Below are 19,331 nucleotides of genomic sequence, written 5' to 3'. Positions count from 1 at the left end.
CTTAAGACACCAAATCATGTCGTTAGGGGTCATATGGTGTCCCATGAACCCTTATGCCCTCTTAGGACACCATATGACCCCTAATGACACCATATTGGGTCACTTTGGGTCATATTGTGTCCTGCGACCCCTTAGGACACCATATGACCCCTAAAAACATGATTTGGTTTCTTAAGGGGTTCTATGGTGTCACTAGGGGTCATATGGTGTCAATAGGGGTCATATGGTGTCTTGGGACACCATATGACCCCTAATGACACCATATTGGGTTGCTTTGGGTCATATTATGTCCTAAGGGGTCGTAAGACATAATATGACTCCTTAGGACACAATATAACCCAAAGTAACCCAATATGGTGTCATTAGGGGTCATATGGTGTCCTAAGAGGTCATAAGGGTTCATGGGACACCATATAACCCCTTAGGACACCATATGACCCCTAATGACACAATTTGGTGTCTTAAGGGGTCCTATGGTGTCCCAAGACACCATATGACCCCTAACGACACCATAGGACCCCTTAAGACACTAAATCATGTCGTTAGGGGTCATATGGTGTCCTAAGCGGTTGTAGGACACAATATGACCCAAAGAAACCCAATATGGTGTCATTAGGGGTCATATGGTGTCCCAAGACATCATATGACCCCTGTGGACACCATATGACCCCTAACGACACCATAGGAGCCCTTAAGACACCAAATCATGTCATTAGGGGTCATATGGTGTCCTAAGGGGTCATATGGTGTCCCATGAACCCTTATGACCTCTTAGGACACCATATGACCCCTAATGACACCATATTGGGTTGCTTTGGGTCATATTGTGTCCTACGACCCCTTAGGACACCATATGACCCCTAACAACATGATTTGGTGTCTTAAGGGGTCCTATGGTGTCATTAGGGGTCAGATGGTGTCCATAGGGGTTCATGGGACACCATATAACCCCTTAGGACACCATATGACCCCTAACGACACAATTTGGTGCCTTAAGGGGTCCTATGGTGTCCCAAGACACCATATGACCCCTGTGGACACCATATGACCCCTAACAACACCATAGGACCCCTTAAGACACCAAATCATGTCGTTAGGGGTCATATGGTGTCCTAAGGGGTCGTAGGACACAATATGACCCCTTAGGACACAATATGACCCAAAGTGACCCAATATGGTGTCATTAGGGGTCATATGGTATCCTAAGAGGTCATAAGGGTTCATATGACCTCTTATGACCAAAAATTGTGTCTTTAGGGGTCATATGACCCAAAATTGTGTCGTTAGGGGTCATATGGTGTCCTAAGGGGTTATATGGTGTCTCATGAACCCCTATGGATGCCATATGACCCCTAACAACACCATAGGACCCCTTAAGACACCAAATCATGTCGTTAGGGGTCATAGTGTGTCCTAAGGGGTCGTAGGACACAATATGACCCAAAGTGACCCAATATGGGGTCATTAGGGGTCATATGGTGTCCCAAGACATCATATGACCCCTATGGACACCATATGACCCCTGACCACACCATAGGACCCCTTAAGACACCAAATCATTTCATTAGGGGTCATATGGTGTACTAAGGGGTTATATGGTGTCCCATGAACCCCTATGGACACCATATGACCCCTAACGACACCATAGGATCCCTTAAGACACCAAATCATGTCGTTAGGGGTCATATGGTGTCATTAAGGGTCATATGGTGTCCTAAGAGGTCATAAGGGTCATATGGTCTCTCTCTCTCTCTCTCTCTCCTCTCTCTCTCTCTCTCTCTCTCTCTCTCTCTCTCTCTCTCTCTCTCTCTAAAATATGACTAATAAAATCCGATATCTGATTTAATCGGATATTGATTTCTGCCATGTGGCAGTTTAGTAAATAAAAGGCGGCAACGGGAAATTTTTTGGGGACCACAAATTTTTGCACTGAAATCGGATATCCGATTTTAGTACAAAAAAAAAGAAAAAAAGGGTTTGTGGGCCATTTTGTAGATTCCAACGGCCCACAGTCTGCATATTCTATTTTCTGTCGAGGATCATGGGTTTTCAAACAGGTAGAGACAAATTTGTGCTTTTGGGAGATTCTTAAAGTGAAAACTTACATTGTCAATCACGAAGGAGCATATGTGTGGAGGGAAATGGGGAGTAGTAGTCATCGGAAGTCTAAATGCAAAAGAAAACTTTCAAATGACCAAATTGAAGTGTATAGAGAAAGAGATAGAGAATGTCATAGGAGGAGAAGACAAGCTATGTTAAATATTGCTAATGTTACTTCAACTAAAGAGGAAATTGAATTTGAAAATGTGCCACAAGTTATTGAAAATGAAAATGTAGATTTTGAAAGTGAAAATATTGAAAATTTTGAAAATGTTGAAAGTGATAATGAAAATGCTAAACATGTGGAAAATTTTGACATAGGAGGTGAAAATGTGGAAACCTTTAACATTGAAGGTGGAATTGCTCAACCAAGTGAACCATATGTAGCACCTAATTACTTAAGAAATGAAGACCCTCTCATGGATGAAAGACGAATTCCAAATCCAAGACCTTCAAGAACCCCAAAATGGTTATTTGAAATCGATGAGAACATTATTGTGAATCTTGAAGGCAAGAGGTCAACAAGAACCGTTCGGTTGTGGGCTACACAACTTTTCAACCAAAAATTTAGCAATAAGACATTGACCAAGAAATGCCAACTCTTTTTTCAATTGCTAAAGATGATAAAGATGAGACCATTGCTAAACAAATTGAAGATTCGTATGAACAAGAAGATGGAGAGAAATTCTATTATTGCAAATAATCTATTTGATGCTCTCAATTCTATTGGAAAGAATACCAAAGAAAGAGATAAGAGACTCACTCAAAGAGTGATTACAACCTCCTTAGTAAGCCATAAATTGAGGAAGGCTCGTCAAATGAGACAAACTTGTGTTGATTTTAACATAAACTGTAAAACTTTGGATAGAGCACTTGCACGAAGACAAAGACTTGACAATCCACTTCAAAAAGATACATGGGCATTTGGTGGGAGGGTTCCACGTGTTGATAGAAAGTTGACTGAGAATGTGAAGGAAGAGATTCAACAATTTTGGCACTCTAATTCTAAAGTGTCACCCAATGTAAAGGACATTTTGAAATTAAGAATCGACAACTGAGACCGCACACCGCATCCTAAACATTTCTTGGAATCAAGCCAAACAATGTTGTACAAAATTTTTTGTGAATTACATCCAACTTTGCAAATATCACAAAGGGCCTTTGAATCTTTGAAACCATTTTATTGTGTTCCTCTTAAGATTCGCAATACCTGTTTTTGCAAGTACCATGTGGAGTTTTCAATGTACCATGAACTTTTATGTCATATTCATTCTACGATGCATACTAATGAGATGTTGCAGGAGTGTGGTCCAATGCTATTTCTGAGATCATCAAGAGACTTGCAAGATCTATTTTTATGCCCTAGAGATGATGGCTGCTATTTCTATAGAAATGATTGCTTGAATGAGAAGTGCTCAGAATGTAGTGGGTTGTCAAAGTTTATTTCATTTTTTCATGAGGGTAGCGAACACGAGTTTGGAAATAATTATGTTGAGAAAAAAAGATACAAGATAGTGAAATATACTTTGAAGAGTGGAGGTGAAGGTTCTAGATGCGAATTAGTCTCAAGAGAAGTGAGTATTGCTGATTTTATTTTGGATTTTAAGGAAAATCTTTTCTACAAGTATGCAAGGCACACCCATAGGTCTCAGTGGTTGGATCAACAGTTTAGGATGTGTAAGAACTCTTTCCCAATTGGCACTATTGTATCGGTGGTTGATTTTGCAAAGAACTATACATTGCAACCACAGAATGAGGTACAGTCTCAGTACTACAATTCAGTCCAGATTGCTATTTTTGTTCACATTACATATAGACATGCTCCTGATAGTACAGAAGAGGACAAGAAGATAATCAGGGAGTATCATTTTTATATGAGTGATGATAGATCACACTCCTCCGAGTATATGCAACATTCTTTCGAGAATTTTTTTGAGTTCTTGCATGAGAAAGATATTGCAATTGACCGACATATAATATGGTCAGATAACTGTACAGGTCAATTCAAGAATGCCCGTATGTTTTATTGGTTGAGTAGAATGCATGTGGAGAGGTGTATACCTCATATTTGGTGTTTTTTGAGGCAGGGCATGGGAAGGAAGAGCATGATGGAGCACGTGCATGTTTGAAGAGAGCTCTAGTTAAGGAGCAATTGAGGATTTCAAGTGCAAATTTCTTTGATACACATTCTATTGTTGATTGGTGTAGTTCAGCATTGTCACATGGAGGTACTCTTGATTCAGAAGTGGGCAGATTCTTTTGGCTGGTTGAGGAGGGAACAATGGGAGATAGATTGGATTGTCAAACAATTAAAGATTCTTCAAAGATGCATTCATTTCCCAACTTAGATGCAAGTACGTGGACCATTTGGACATGAGTGTTGGCTTGTTTTTGTCAGAGTCATGTTCGGTGTGATTGGGATCAGTGTGAGTCAAGTGAGTGAGCTAATACGTGGGTTTCCCACTATCTAACTCCTTTATCTCAAACAATATCCTTGTCAAACGATGACATGGAAAGTTCACTTGATTATGATCGTCTATCAGATCTTGTACAGCCAGGACATGTTTTTGCAGTTGTTGCACCGCAAGGGAATGAAGAGAGATCAGAATATTGGTTGGCACGATGTGTATAGGGAAAACAAAAGCTAACACAACCAGTGATAGATGATGACGGGTTCACATATCCTACAGGTTCAGTTGTTGTTGTGGGAACTTGGTTGTGAACATACATGATTAGAAAGAATGGCATACCTGCATTTGAAGACTATGAGAGACACAAAACCATTATAATGTATTCACACCTTATTATAACTACAAATGTCAAGTTGTTGAAGCATCAAGCAAAATCGAAGACCAAAGAGCTATGGATAGTGACTACTACTAATCATGAAGCAATACTGGATACTCTTAAACAAAGAGATGACCCTTCAGGCACACTTGAGTAGTAGGTCTTTAATGGTGCCTTATTTTTTTATCATGCATTTCATTTCAAACAATGATCATTAAACCTTAATGATCAAGTTTGTTACGTGTATATTAAGGATGTGTTGAAAATGTAGGTCTATTGATGAACGCTTTTTTTTGGCAACACGGTTTTTGCATGCACATAGCAGGTACACGATATAATCAGAAGGGACGTATTTTTGCAACACGGCTTATTATCATGCATTTGATGAGCTTTACAATTTTTGTTATTAGAGAACACTATCTAAAACTTTTTGATGATATAATTATCTCAAAACCTTTATGTTCATGCAGGTCTTTTTTGATGATATACAGGTTCATGCTAGATCATTCACCGTTGACAAGACCCTCTCTTGGTGATGGTACATATTCTTTTGTGCATTAATGAGATAAAATTTTGTGCATAAACATTAAGTCAAGTAAATGTATTGCTATTTAGAAATGACCATATCTACCTTCGTCTTCAACCATGCAGAGAAATGCAGTGAGAAGGGCTTTAATCAACATGCATCTTTCTTCAAAGTTATGCTTGTATACTTTGTAGAGAAACTGGTAAGTTTCGTAATTATACAATCTTGTGCATCTTAAAAATGTTTGAAATGATCTATTTATAATTTGCCAAACTAATTTGTATTAAGGTTACTTATTTTGGTCTTCATGTATATGCAGGCATTGATGTACGTAAGCTTTTCTCTTAGGACATGAGGATGCTTGATGCAGATGAAGTGGGATGTTGTATTTGTATATGGATGTGAATTGATGTAACATTTTTATGATGATATACAATGTCCATGAGCAAATTGGTTTAGTTATATTGATGATAATGTCCATGTATCTGTACATGAGTACATTGGTGTAGTTGTATTGATAATGAAAAAAAAAAATCATGTTTGCATATCCCTTCATGGATGTCACATGCAAGTGTAATGGTAATTATGTGTATACAACACATGGAAATATTCATGATCATTATGTGTCTACAATGTAATGCTTGTTTATATATAATTTTAGCACTTAGGGTGCTCAAGGGATGACGTCAGTAGGGTATGATCGCGAGTGTTCGATCAAGTGGGGGGGCAAAATAGGAGCATGTGTAGGGTAATAATGCCTAACTAGACATGTCAAAGCTGATGGTTTGTCATCGCGATGAGAAGAAGGAGAAATCGGCCACACGACAACATTCGATTGAGTGAAACTAACAATTTTTTTGCCAACAAAAAAATTGTTGCCCTAATAAAACCATAGGGCAACTTGAAAAACCAAGATAGGCTTTTGTAGGGACCCCTCTCTTGGCCCTGTAGGTTCAAATGGATTTTTCATAGGTGCCATCGATTCTGAGTTAGAGCCCATCAAAGTTTGACAATTTTGAGCACTTAGGGCACTCAAGGGACGACGTCGGTAGGGTATGACCCCGAGCGTTCGATCAAGTGGGTGGGAAAAATAGGAACATACATAGGGTAATATTGCCTAACTGGACATGTCAGAGCCAACGGTTTGTCATCATGAAGAGCAGAACGAGAAATTGGCCACGCAACAACATTCGATTGAGTGAGACTGACGATTTTTTTGCCAACAGAAAAATTTCTGCCCTAATAAAACCATAGGGCAACTTGAAAAACCGAGATAGGCTTTTGTAGGGACCCCTCTCGTGGCCCCGTAGGTTCAAACAGATCATTTGCAGGTGCCACAGATTCTAAGTTAGGGCCCGTCAAAGTTTGACAATTTTGAGCACTTAAGGCACTCAAGGGATGACGTCGGTAGGGTATGACTTCGAGTGTTCGATCAAGTGGGTGAGAAAAATAGGAGCATGCGTAGGGTAATAATTTCTAACTAGACATGTCAAAGCTGACGATTCATCATCACAAAGAGCAGAACGAGAAATCGGCCACGCAACAACATTCGATTGAGTGAGACTGATGATTTTTTTGCCAACAAAAAAATTGCTGCCCTAATAAAACCGTAGGGAAACTTGAAAAATAGAGATAGGCTTTTGTAGGGACCCCTCTTGTGGCCCCGTAGGTTCAAACGGATCGTTCACAGGTGCCACGAATTCTGAGTTAGGGTCCGTCAAAGTTTGACAATTTTGAGCACTTAGGGCGCTCAAGGGACGATGCCGGTAGGGTATGACCCTGAGTGTTCAATCGAGTGTGTGGGAAAAAGGAGCATGTGTAGGGTAATAATGCCTAACTAGACATGTCAAAGCCGACGATTCATCATTGCGATGAGCAGAACGAGAAATCGGCCATGCGACAACATTTGATTGAGTGAGACTGATGATTTTTTTGCCAACAAAAAAATTGTTGCCCTAATAAAACCATAGGGCAACGTGAAAAACTAAGATAGGATTTTGTAGGGACCCCTCTCGTGGCCTCGTAGGTTCAAACGGATCATTTGCAAGTGCCACGGATTCCGAGTTAGGTCCAATCAAAGTTTGACAATTTTGAGCACTTAGGGCGCTCAAGGGACGACACTAGTAGGGTATGACCTCGAGCGTTCGATCAAGTGGAGGGGGAAAATAGGAGCATGCATAGGGTAATAATGCCTAACTAGACATGTTGGAGCCAATGGTTCATCATCGCAATGAGCAGAACAAGAAATCGGCCATGCGACAACATTTGATTGAGTGAGACTGATGATTTTTTTGCCAACAGAAAAATTGCTGCCCTAATAAAACCGTAGGGCAACTTGAAAAATTGAGATAGGATTTTGTAGGGACCCCTCTCATGGCCCCTTTGGTTCAAATAGACCATTTGCAGGTGCCACGGATACCGAGTTAGGGCCCATCAAAGTTTGACAATTTTGAGCACTTAGGGCGCTCAAGGGACGGCACCGGTAGGGTATGACCCCGAGCATTCGATCGAGTGGGTGGGAAAAATAGGAGCATGCGTAGGGTAATAATGCCTAACTAGACATGTCAGAGCTTATGGTTCATCGTCGCGACGAGCAGAACGATAAATCGACAATGCAACAACATTCAATTGAGTGAGACTGACGATTTTTTCACCAACAAAAAAATCGGTGCCCTAATAAAACCGTAGGGAAACTTGAAAAACCGAGATAGGATTTTGTAGGGACCCCTCTCATGGCCCCGTAGGTTCAAACAAATTGTTTGCAGGTGCCATGTGTTCCGAGTTAGGGCCCGTAAAAGTTTGACAATTTTGAGCACTTAGGGCGCTCAAGGGACAACGCCGGTAGGGTATGACCCCGAGTGTTCAATCAAGTGGGGGGGAAAAATAGGAGCGTGCGTAAGGTAATAATGCCTAACTGGACATGTCGGAGCTGACGGTTCATCATCGTGACGAGCAGAACAAGAAATCGGCCACGCGACAACATTCGATTGAGTGAGACTGATGATTTTTTCGCCAACCGAAAAATTGCTACCCTAATAAAACCCCGAGCATTCGACCGAGGTGGGGGGAAAAATAGGACCATGCATAGGGTAATAATGAATTGTATCAAGTATTGTTCATTAAATGAATTGTATTGTATTGTTCATTAAATGAATTATATTGTTCATTATAAAAACAACACTTACGATGAAATGAAATGAACTGTATTGTTCATTAAATAGCCATTATTAACCATTGTTAATTATTGGAATGAAGATTAAAGATTTCCATGATAACACCACACACAGATGAGAAACAATTTATATGATCGAATATCAACTTTTGTATATATAAAAATGTCAAATGATTACAAATGTATGTCCATACACAAATATGACATAAACGTCAACTGAAACAAAATGTATGTCTAAATACGTGAATGTATGTCCATATACAAAATATACATGCCAACTAGACATCTAAGCATCCCAAAACTATCTATAACATCCTAAGCTATTGATGGATCATCAAAATCGATCCTCTTCGCCGCACTGCTCAGCTCTGAAGGATCCTGCACAAGAAAAACAAACCATAATTAATATTAGTTATATTATATAATTCACATTTGAAAAGTTAACATAAAAATGAACTATAATTTAACTATTCATGTTTACCTCATCTCCATGTTTTCTCTTCAGCTTTGCAGGACTCTTGATGTATGTCTTCAGTAGAGGAGGTATGTTTTGAATATTTTGATACACAACCTACATATGTTCAGAAACATGACATTGATACAAGTTAGCATATAATTGTCACTGATAATAACAAATTATATCTACTAATCAAAAAAAAAAAATAAACACACATCTACTCGAGGCATCTCTTCTTCTTCTTCTTCAGGTATACTGGGTCTAGTCATCAAGGATGTGAAGCCAAGAATTCTTTGTATATATACACAACAAGTATATGAAACTATTAATCTATGTCTAGACATGTATAATCACTATAAGTTATTTAAACTATTCATTCAATCATATTTGCATTCAATTACCTTTCCCTTGTCTCCAACTGCACTACCAGATCCTAAATCACACTGCCCCGCACTCGTGCTGCTTGTGCCCTACAAGAGTAATATAAGATAGACATGCAAGTTACTACATAATCTAATTAATACCAATATAAATGATGAGCATGTATGTACAATAAAATACAAACGACTAGGTGCAATAATATATGTACCGTCAAGCTATCAAGGCCAAATGAAATGGCCGACAAGGTGCCCTCCTGAATCATCTCAACTCATCCTTGGTCATCAACTGTTAAATAGACCATGTAAATAAAAATTAGTACTTAATATTATCTAATTTATAAATATTTTATTAAAATATAACATGGACTGTGAAAATACAAATCTTATCACTACATCATCAATGTATGATGACGGTGCCTCCTCGCCTCTAGCATGTGAGGACTCCCCGGGGTATCCTCCAGTCTGTGTAATAATATTTGGTGCATCATGCACCTCATAATCTGCATTGTCCATAGGAGGATCAATGGGTTGTCCAACTGGACCCAAGCATACGTGCCCACACATGACACAACTATGGGGCATGCATATGTGTGGAGCCGAGGATGACGTGTCAATGCCACTGGATTCACTGCTACCATCAAGAGTAGGCTGAGCTACTGACGCAGCCTGAGAAACCAAAAGGCTAATCAAAGAGTGAATAACCGATATGGTACGTGAAGCCACCTCACAAATGATATCAGGATGTTTCACTGTAGGTGGGGGATCAACAGGAGGAGGGAGGACATATGGGCCCTGGACTACTCTGACTGCCCTAGGTCTATTTTGGGGCATACCTAAACCTACACCCTAGAAAGGTTGGATGTCAAAGTAGTTCACATGTTTGTGTAAAACAAACTCAGCATACAATTTTTTTATGAAATAGAAGGGGATATCAAGATTGTTGTTGGGTGGTTTGATGAAAACCATCCACCAATGATCCCAAAATTTTTTCACAATCTCATCATTTGTGCACCATTTAATAGAAAGTTTTGTTTTTTTGGGATCTATGGGCTGACCAATATGGGGATTGACAAACAATGAGGCGATTTCAGCTTTGGATATCTTGAGATCCTTGATATCCTTATACGACAAGCCATCTGCATATTTTTCCCTCATAGGATCTCGCCACAAAAGGGCGGCATTGTGCTCCTCAGTCATGGTTTCCATACTTTTTATGATCGACGTGAGAGGATCAAACATTGGGTTTAGATGAGGGATCCTATGATATACTTCTGCAATCCCCCTCAATTCATTCAAATTTTGTACAATCAAATCCTGAATTGAGGGGGGGTTTGGCAAATGAGGGTTTGGTTGTTGCGGTTGTGGTTGGTCAGTGTTTTCATTGTTATCCCCCATTTTTAACCTAATTGAATGTAAACAATTAAATTTAGTTAACAAATTTAAACAATTAGGTATTTGATTATAAAAAACCTAGTTTTCATGAAAAAAACCCATATTTTCAATGAAAAGGAAAATAAACATTAACAAAAAATACAAAAAATGAATGAAAATGATTGAAAACGATAAACTTCTTACCTCTCAATCTATTTTTTAGCATTTTTTTGCCAAAACATCGGATATTGGGTGCACCGGATATCAAATTTTGATGAAATCGCGCGCCTCGTGAGTTAAAATGACTCACGGGCTGTCACTATCGAAATATAAAAGTCTCAAAAAATCAGATATCCAATTTTTATACTTAAATTATTTTTAATTAATATTTATAATATAATAATATATTATTATATTATATAATATGTATTGTATTATATTATATATATTATAATATATAATATAATATAATATAATATAATATAATATAATATAATATAATATAATATAATATAATATATTATATAATATAATATAATATATTATATAATATAATATAATATTATAATATAATATAATAATATATTATATAATACAATATTATATCATATTATATATTATATTATATTATATATTATAATATATATAATATAATACAATATTGTATTATATAATACGTATTATATAATATATTATATTATATAACACAATATTGTATTATATTATATATATTATAATATATAATATAATATAATATAATATAATATAATATAATATAATATAATATAATATAATATAATATAATATTGTATTATATAATACGTATTATATAATATATTATTATATTATAATATAATATAATAATATATTATATAATACATATTATATAATACATATTATATAATATATTATTATATTATATAATAAATATAATGTAATAATATATTATATAATATATTATTACATTATATATATATTATATAATATAATAATATATTATATATTATATAATATGTAACATATAATATATTTTTTAAATTAAAATTACAAATAAAAATTGGATATCCAATTTTATCGGATATCCAATTTGCATAGGTAATTACCAGGCCAAGGTGTACTGACACCCAGGCCAAGCAAAAAGTCAACACGGATTTTCACGTTTTTAGGCGAGTGAAGAAGGCTATTTTTTTCACATCGCCACTTTTTGGCCCCCCTTGATCCTGCACTAACCTGGGTCAAAAGATTTATAAAGGCAAAGGGGTACACCTTCACAAGCAAGAACCCCTCCATATCAAAGAAAATATTTTGGGTCATGGCCTCAGTGACATTCCTCAAGACGTTGGTTTCCCTACTAAACCAAAATCTAAATACACACCTTCCCCTTCATCCCTTCCATCTATTTTAGGTCCCTATATCGCTCCATCCCTTATGCAGGATTAACAAAGGCACACATCTTCAAGCACCTTCCATCCATCCAAACTATCTCCATATCATTCCTATCCATCTACACATTCTTTTCATTCTCTAAGCAATTTGGATGCCAAGCATAAAAGTCATAAGTCAAGTAATCCACATGTATACAAGGATCAACATGTCCCATCTAATCGACATGTCAAAATAAAGAAAAATATCCTCCAAAAAAAAAAAAAAAGCCACAAAGGCCCACTGAGAAAAAGAAAGAAAAGTCGAAAGTTATATGGGTTCCTAAGGCACCTTTAGAAGCAATGTGTTCCAAGGAACTAAAAAAGCATGAAAAATCAAAAGCTATGTGGATCCCTAAGTGGCTCTTTGAAGCACAATAGTCTAAATAAAAATCCAAATTGGCATCCAAAATTGTTGTTCCTCCATCCAAACCTTCAAATTATATTCCTCCATCACCTCCTTCATCCATTTTGGGTCCTCATGTTCCAAAATCCATTGTCATTCCACCATCAAAATCTCAAAATCTGAAATACAATTCTTCTCCATTACTCCACTACCCCTCAAGGTGTGTGCCAATGTTGATCCCGCCAGCATTTCCATCCACTCATGCACCAGTATTCCAATATCGTATCTATTATCCAACACCTATTTTTGATCCTTCCATTACTCTTATCCAATCCTTTGCATAAATATTTTCCCTAGTTTCATTTCATTATCCTACCAATTTCTTTGAGCATACCTTTATAGTCATGGTCTATTGCAACACATATTTCAAGGGTACTATCCAAAAAAGTGAAATGCTTGAGTCCTTCTTCCATCTCCTATCTTGCACTCATTATCTTCCAAAATGTGAGAAAAGAAAAGAAAAAAAGAGAAAAAGAGAAAAAGAAATGATAGAATGAAAAAAAAAAAGGATAAAAAAAAGATAAAATGAAAAAAAAAAAAAGTAAAAGAGAAAGAAAAAAAGTGAAAAATCAAAAAAACGTTAAGAGAAATAGTATCTTGCATGTGTGAAAACCACTTCTTGTGGTGCCTTGGGCAAGTACCATGACGAAAGCCTAGCAAACAAGCGTCATGTGTAATCCATTATCTTCTTGCACTATTCACTGGGGGCAAGTTCCATCCATGCTATCATATTTACCACATCCTCTATTACCCCTCATCCTCCATTATCCCTCCTTCACTCTATATTCACGCATATCCCTTTTTCCACCTTTGATCTTGACAAGGTTAAGGACCTTTGCATGCTTTGTATGTCATATATATTGCACTTGATCCACACCCTTGAACTCATATCCATTATTTTGTCCATTGCCTCCTTCCATCCTTCATCATCACCTTTGATCTTGCTTATCCTATCTGCCTCCTATCCAAGTCTATCCCTTGATCTTGATCAAAAATAAGGACAGAATGCAAAACATGTTTTCAAAAAACCTCATGACATGGTCGTTTCTTTGGACCATACAACATTCATTACACCATTTCCTTTCTTTATATTGCTATATTTAGTCCCTGTTCTTGGATTAACATGTTATCCTATTGTGAGATAGTCCTTCAAAATCATATAAATTTCCTCCATCATTCACTTATCCATTCATGTCCTATTATTCCATTCACCCGCTCAAAATCCCTTTTACCTTACTAGACACTAGGGACAAACATGAAAAAATCTTTAAAAAAACATAAAATGTCATGAAAAATCCTTAAAAAAATAAAATTTCCTTAAAACAAATCCTAAAAAAACATAAAATGTCTTAAAAAAAATCCTAAAAAACTTAAAATCTTCTGAAAAAAATCCTTAAAAAACATAAAATGTCCTGAAATTTTCCAAAAAATCATAAAATGTCCTGAAAAAATCATAAAAATCATAAAATGCCTTGAAAATCATAAAAATCATAAAAAGTCCTTAAAAACCCCTAAAAATTAAAACATTTAAAAATCCTAAAAAATCGTAGAATTTTTCATCAAAATCCAAAAACATTTAATAAACATTGCGAAGACACAAACACTTCGGATGAACATGCGGTTTTGAAAATCGACGAAATCATGACATGACGAGATTACGATTGAGCAGATATAACAACATCTGATCAACTTATCAAAACCAAACACATTAACTATGACCAAAAATCACTCTAGCATAAAACATATTGTCTATTTGTTTGCTTTTATCTTTAGATTGTTTCTAACTTTCTTTTTGGTGACATTTCTTTTAGCTTTTCTAAGATGTCTTTGACTAGAGATTTTATCTCTAGGATGTCTTTGACTAGAAAGGCAAGGATGGGGCATGTTCACTACTTCATTGCTTGTGGATTGTTCCTTAGTAATATGATGACTCGTCTTAGGACATGATTGTCTAAGATCATCGAGGATGTATGGGTCTCATGTGAACTGAGGTATTCCTTGACTGTCTGATGTGTTTTCTTTCATGCAATTTGTATGATGATTCATTTGGGTCTTATTCATATCTAGATGAGTTTTATAATTTTTCTATAATAAGCTCGATGATGATATAAGCACTTAAAAAAGCACAAGAATTCTCATCCTTTTTCATATCCTCTTTCTCATCATTCTTCTTATCATCACTTTCATTCCCTTTGCTTATCATCCATCTTCTTGCATCCTCACATCGCTTGCATCTCCTTTCATCACCTATCGCATGAACCATTTCTCTCTATCATTTTCTTTCTCATCTTCTCATCTTCAATCATTGTATTTCATTATTTTCTTCATCTCCCTTGTTGTAGTGAGATCAATCAAATGCTTTATCCAACTAATGCATGCCTTTGAAGCTTTAATTGCTTTATCAGATCAACCAACTTGCTTCTTGCAATCTCAACGCCCCTGGATCAATCAATCAATCACTGGATCAATTTATATTATGCTAGCATCAATCCCTATCACCTTAATCAGCTTCGTCAGTTTAATCAGCTTATCAACCTGGCTATGTTGATCATGTATATCAACTATTTAGTTACGCCTCATCAATTGTACATTTCCATCAAATGTACATCTCAACTAAATCACTTGTGCAATATCAATTGTCCAATCTTGTCTCCCGCAATCTACCAAGAGATTAATCTCCATCAATATGTTTGATCAATTTCTCAAGGGGGCATAACCAATCAATTATCACCCTTACCAAGATATCTTTGGGGCATATATCAGTTGATCATTTTTTTTGAAAGAACGCGACAAGTTGCATTGTCTCAAAGAGGGGCAAAATGTAGACGCATAAAATGCATTGTCCTAATTGGCTTTAATCCTGCATGGATCCGCTTCATTTTTAATGCATTATTCCATCTATTATCATTTATCCATTATTAATATTATTATTATCATTTATCCATTATTTATTCACTAATATTATCATTTATTATTGTTCATTTACCCATTAATACTATCATCAATTCATTGACACCATTATAAATCATTATAATTTATCTATTATTAATATTATTATTATCTCATATTCCATTTATGATTTAGTAATATTATTATTATTTATCCATTTTCAGAAATATATACATAAGCATTTGCATCATTCATTTATGCTTTCTCCTCTACCTACTTGCATTCACCACACGCATGTGGGATAAACACAAATTTCAAAATCATATTTTGTCCCACATTCATCTCATAATCTAGATACATCTGGAGAACTTCTATTCAAGCTATCTAGCAATCTAGCAATTACTTCACTTTCTTGCATTCTTCTCTTGCATTTTGCTTTCTTTAGCTTTCTTTGCATTCATCATCTCGGATATACAGTAAACCATAGCTTATTGTGTGTGCTTCTGAGAGCCACATTATCTACATAAGATCTTGGTTTAAGGAATGCAATGGAGTAGATTGTGTGACATGCATGTGTGTTTCTAGTTTAGATTTAGATTTGCATGTGTGTTTTGGCAAGAAAACTCCATTGTTGGATGTTGAAAACAAGTTTCAATCTTTGATTCAAACACCCCATTTCCTCCATCTTAAAAAATTTACCAAGGAGCATTGTTATAAAGGCAAGAAAGAAGAGGTGAGAAATTAGGAGTAAAACTTTGACTACCCCTCCAAAATTAAAACAAGTGTAGGACTCTATGGACAAGTGTTGGGACACTTGGTGAGTCTACATGAGGTGAAACAAAAGTCCACCTAACTTTCAAGTGAACTTAAGTGATGTAAATAAGACTCAACTATGTAGGCTAAAAGAAAATTGGGTACACCAAACTTGTTTTTACAATAACACCTTGTCTTAAAAAATACTTGATTAAGATAATCACTCAAAAGATGTGTCCCAATAACATGGCATAATAAGGTAGACATTTACAAATGAAGATCTCTTATAAATAGAGAAAAGAAGAAAACCTTGTTGGAACAAAACTCCCCTCTAAAAGAGAGAAAGAGAAGGATAAGACCTTCTACAAATACTTTTATATGAAGATGAACATGATGATGAAGAAATCCTGAAGCATGTCAAAATTTTAAAATTAACTAGTGTATGTTGAAATCAACTAACCTCCAAAGATTTAGACTAAGAGATAGAACTATGATCAGAAAACATGATCAACAAAGCATGAGTGACTTGTAGTACACTACTAAAAGTGTCTGGTGTTCTACATAGGTACACAAATCTCGCAAAATGATCAATTGAAATACCTTAATATTGATGACAAAGTGGTGATGAAAAACAAACCAAAAGTGGGCACACTGATGTGCACAAAAATGAAACCTAGCATCAGATCAACTAGTCCCTCCCTAAGGATTAAATATTTAGTTTTGTGGCACTTTATATGAGTGCATTTACATAATTATTTTCTATTAACCAAGTCCTTACGTGTTTTTTGTCATGAAGTGGCAAACGAAGATATATATCAAGTTGTCTTTCAAACCTCAACAAAATAATAAAAATTAAAAAATGAAACCCCCATAATACAAAACAAGAATCCCCTAAAAGTATATAGTGATATGGCACTTTATTTTATTGTATTTGCACATTGAAAAAATGTACAAGTTTTCAAAATAGAAGCCCAAATACCAACTTAGAAGGTCTATATTCACCTATGATGCCTAGTCTAGCTAATGAGGACTTTACGTTGGCAAAATGTGTTGGAACAACCAAGATCAACTTGCAAAATAGAAAACCCCCCACAACAAGCAATTTCCAAAATGAGAAAATTCCATTTGCATCTCAACATGAAAATGTACAAAGGAGCCTTGTTATAAAGGCAAGAAAGAAAACGTGAGAAGGTAGAGGTGAAACTCTAACTATCCCTCCTAAAGTAAAACAAGTGTAAGACTCTATAAACAAGTGTTGGGACACTTGGTAAGTCTACATGAGGTGAAACAAAATCCTAGCTAACCTCGTCATGAGCTTAAGTGTAGTGTGAATAGAACTCAACTATGTAGGCTAAAAGCAAACTTGTTAAATAAAACCATTTTTTTGCACTAACAAAATGCAATAAATGTAATGCTCCAATGGTCAACTAAGTCATGCATTTTTGTGGGATTCTAGCATGCCACACAAATGTTCACATGTAACTCATTTGTCTAATAAGAATTGGACTTCGAGGGTCGAGGATCAATCTCAACTTGCTAGAAAGAAATATAGTTGATTAAATTATGCTTTAGTTACAAAATTATCTTTTGTTAAGTTAAAGGGAGGTTTTAAGATGTAAAATTACAAGGTATGCAATTTATGATATTATAGGTGGAATAGTTTAGTTTAGTGCACTCAAATAAATATTTATATTTTCATTTTAAGGCATTACTTGTTGTCTATCAATTTTTTACACACATTTCTATGGATTGACCTAAGAATTCATGTCCCCTTATGACATTTTAATAAACCTCCAAAGGTATATTTAAATATTGTCAATTTCACATAGTGAAAAAGAAAAAGAAGATTGGACAAGATAAGAATCCAAATTGCACATTATATCAAATCATTTCAATAGGTGTGAGATATTTTTATATGTGCAAATCTAATTTTGATCTTCAAATTCAACCCACTATAGTGTAGACATATTTTTCTAATCTTGAGGTGAGATGCAAACAAATAGTGTCTGTAGACATCTAAAAAAAAATTTAATATTTAATTAATTTAATCCTTCCTAGATATTTAATTAATTTAATTGTGTGAGTCACTTTCTTCTTAAAATTAATTATATCAAATTTAATTAATTTTATCACTATAGCCTTTCATAATTAATTTATCAAAATTAATTATTTCCCTATTCTTCTAAAGTCGCCTCAATCATTATTTCTTCTAAATCTTTATTAGTTAATTAACTTCAATTAACTAAGCTAATTTTCTGATTCCTACAAATCACTTTCTCTAATCTTCATCTATCTTAATTAATTCTTCCTTAATCATTTTTATCATTATTCTCCAATTTTATATTCCTCTACTCATTCTCTCACCTCATGTCACATCATCCTAACTTGCCCACTTGCATCCCAATCATTCATTAAGCCACCTAATCAGTACCCTTAATCATTTGCACATCCCTAATCACCTTGATTAGGGATGAGTCAACTCTTTTCCATAAATGACTTTCCCATCTCATCCTTCAATCTTAAATGCACCCACTTTTATCCTTTCAAGGAAAATCAAATTCTTTGAATCTCCCCATGCCACCTCTTCCCAGGGAATTTTTAATTTCTTTTCTCATTTAGTCTTCCAACACATCCTCTTATTTTTGAATTTTTAATTCCTCCTCCCTTCCACAAATGAATTTTTATTTCCTTTTCTCTTCCCAGTGTACTTGGGGAACTCTTCCCCATGTACCTTGAGAGGTGTGGAGATAAGAAATTAATATATGGAAAATCTCTTGAATCCCACACCTTGTCCTCTCAATCCTCTCCCACTCTTTCTTTCAATCTCAACCCTTCATTTAAAATCAATCTTGGCCCTCCATTTTGGCCTCCTCCAATCTATAAATTGGAGTCTCCTCCTTCCACAAATTATCCACTTCCATATTATTATTATAATGTCCATTTCATCCCTTAATCCACCTTTCATGAATTGCTTTCTATCCATTTGAGAATCAAAATTCTTCATCATCTCATCATAATTTCAAAATCTTCATCTAAGCCATATCTATCTATCACTCAATCATCCAATCC

The sequence above is a fragment of the Cryptomeria japonica genome, chromosome 3, assembly GCF_030272615.1.
Source record: "Cryptomeria japonica chromosome 3, Sugi_1.0, whole genome shotgun sequence".
Taxonomy (NCBI): Eukaryota; Viridiplantae; Streptophyta; class Pinopsida; order Cupressales; family Cupressaceae; genus Cryptomeria; species Cryptomeria japonica.
Note: the sequence above shows the minus strand (reverse complement) of the source record.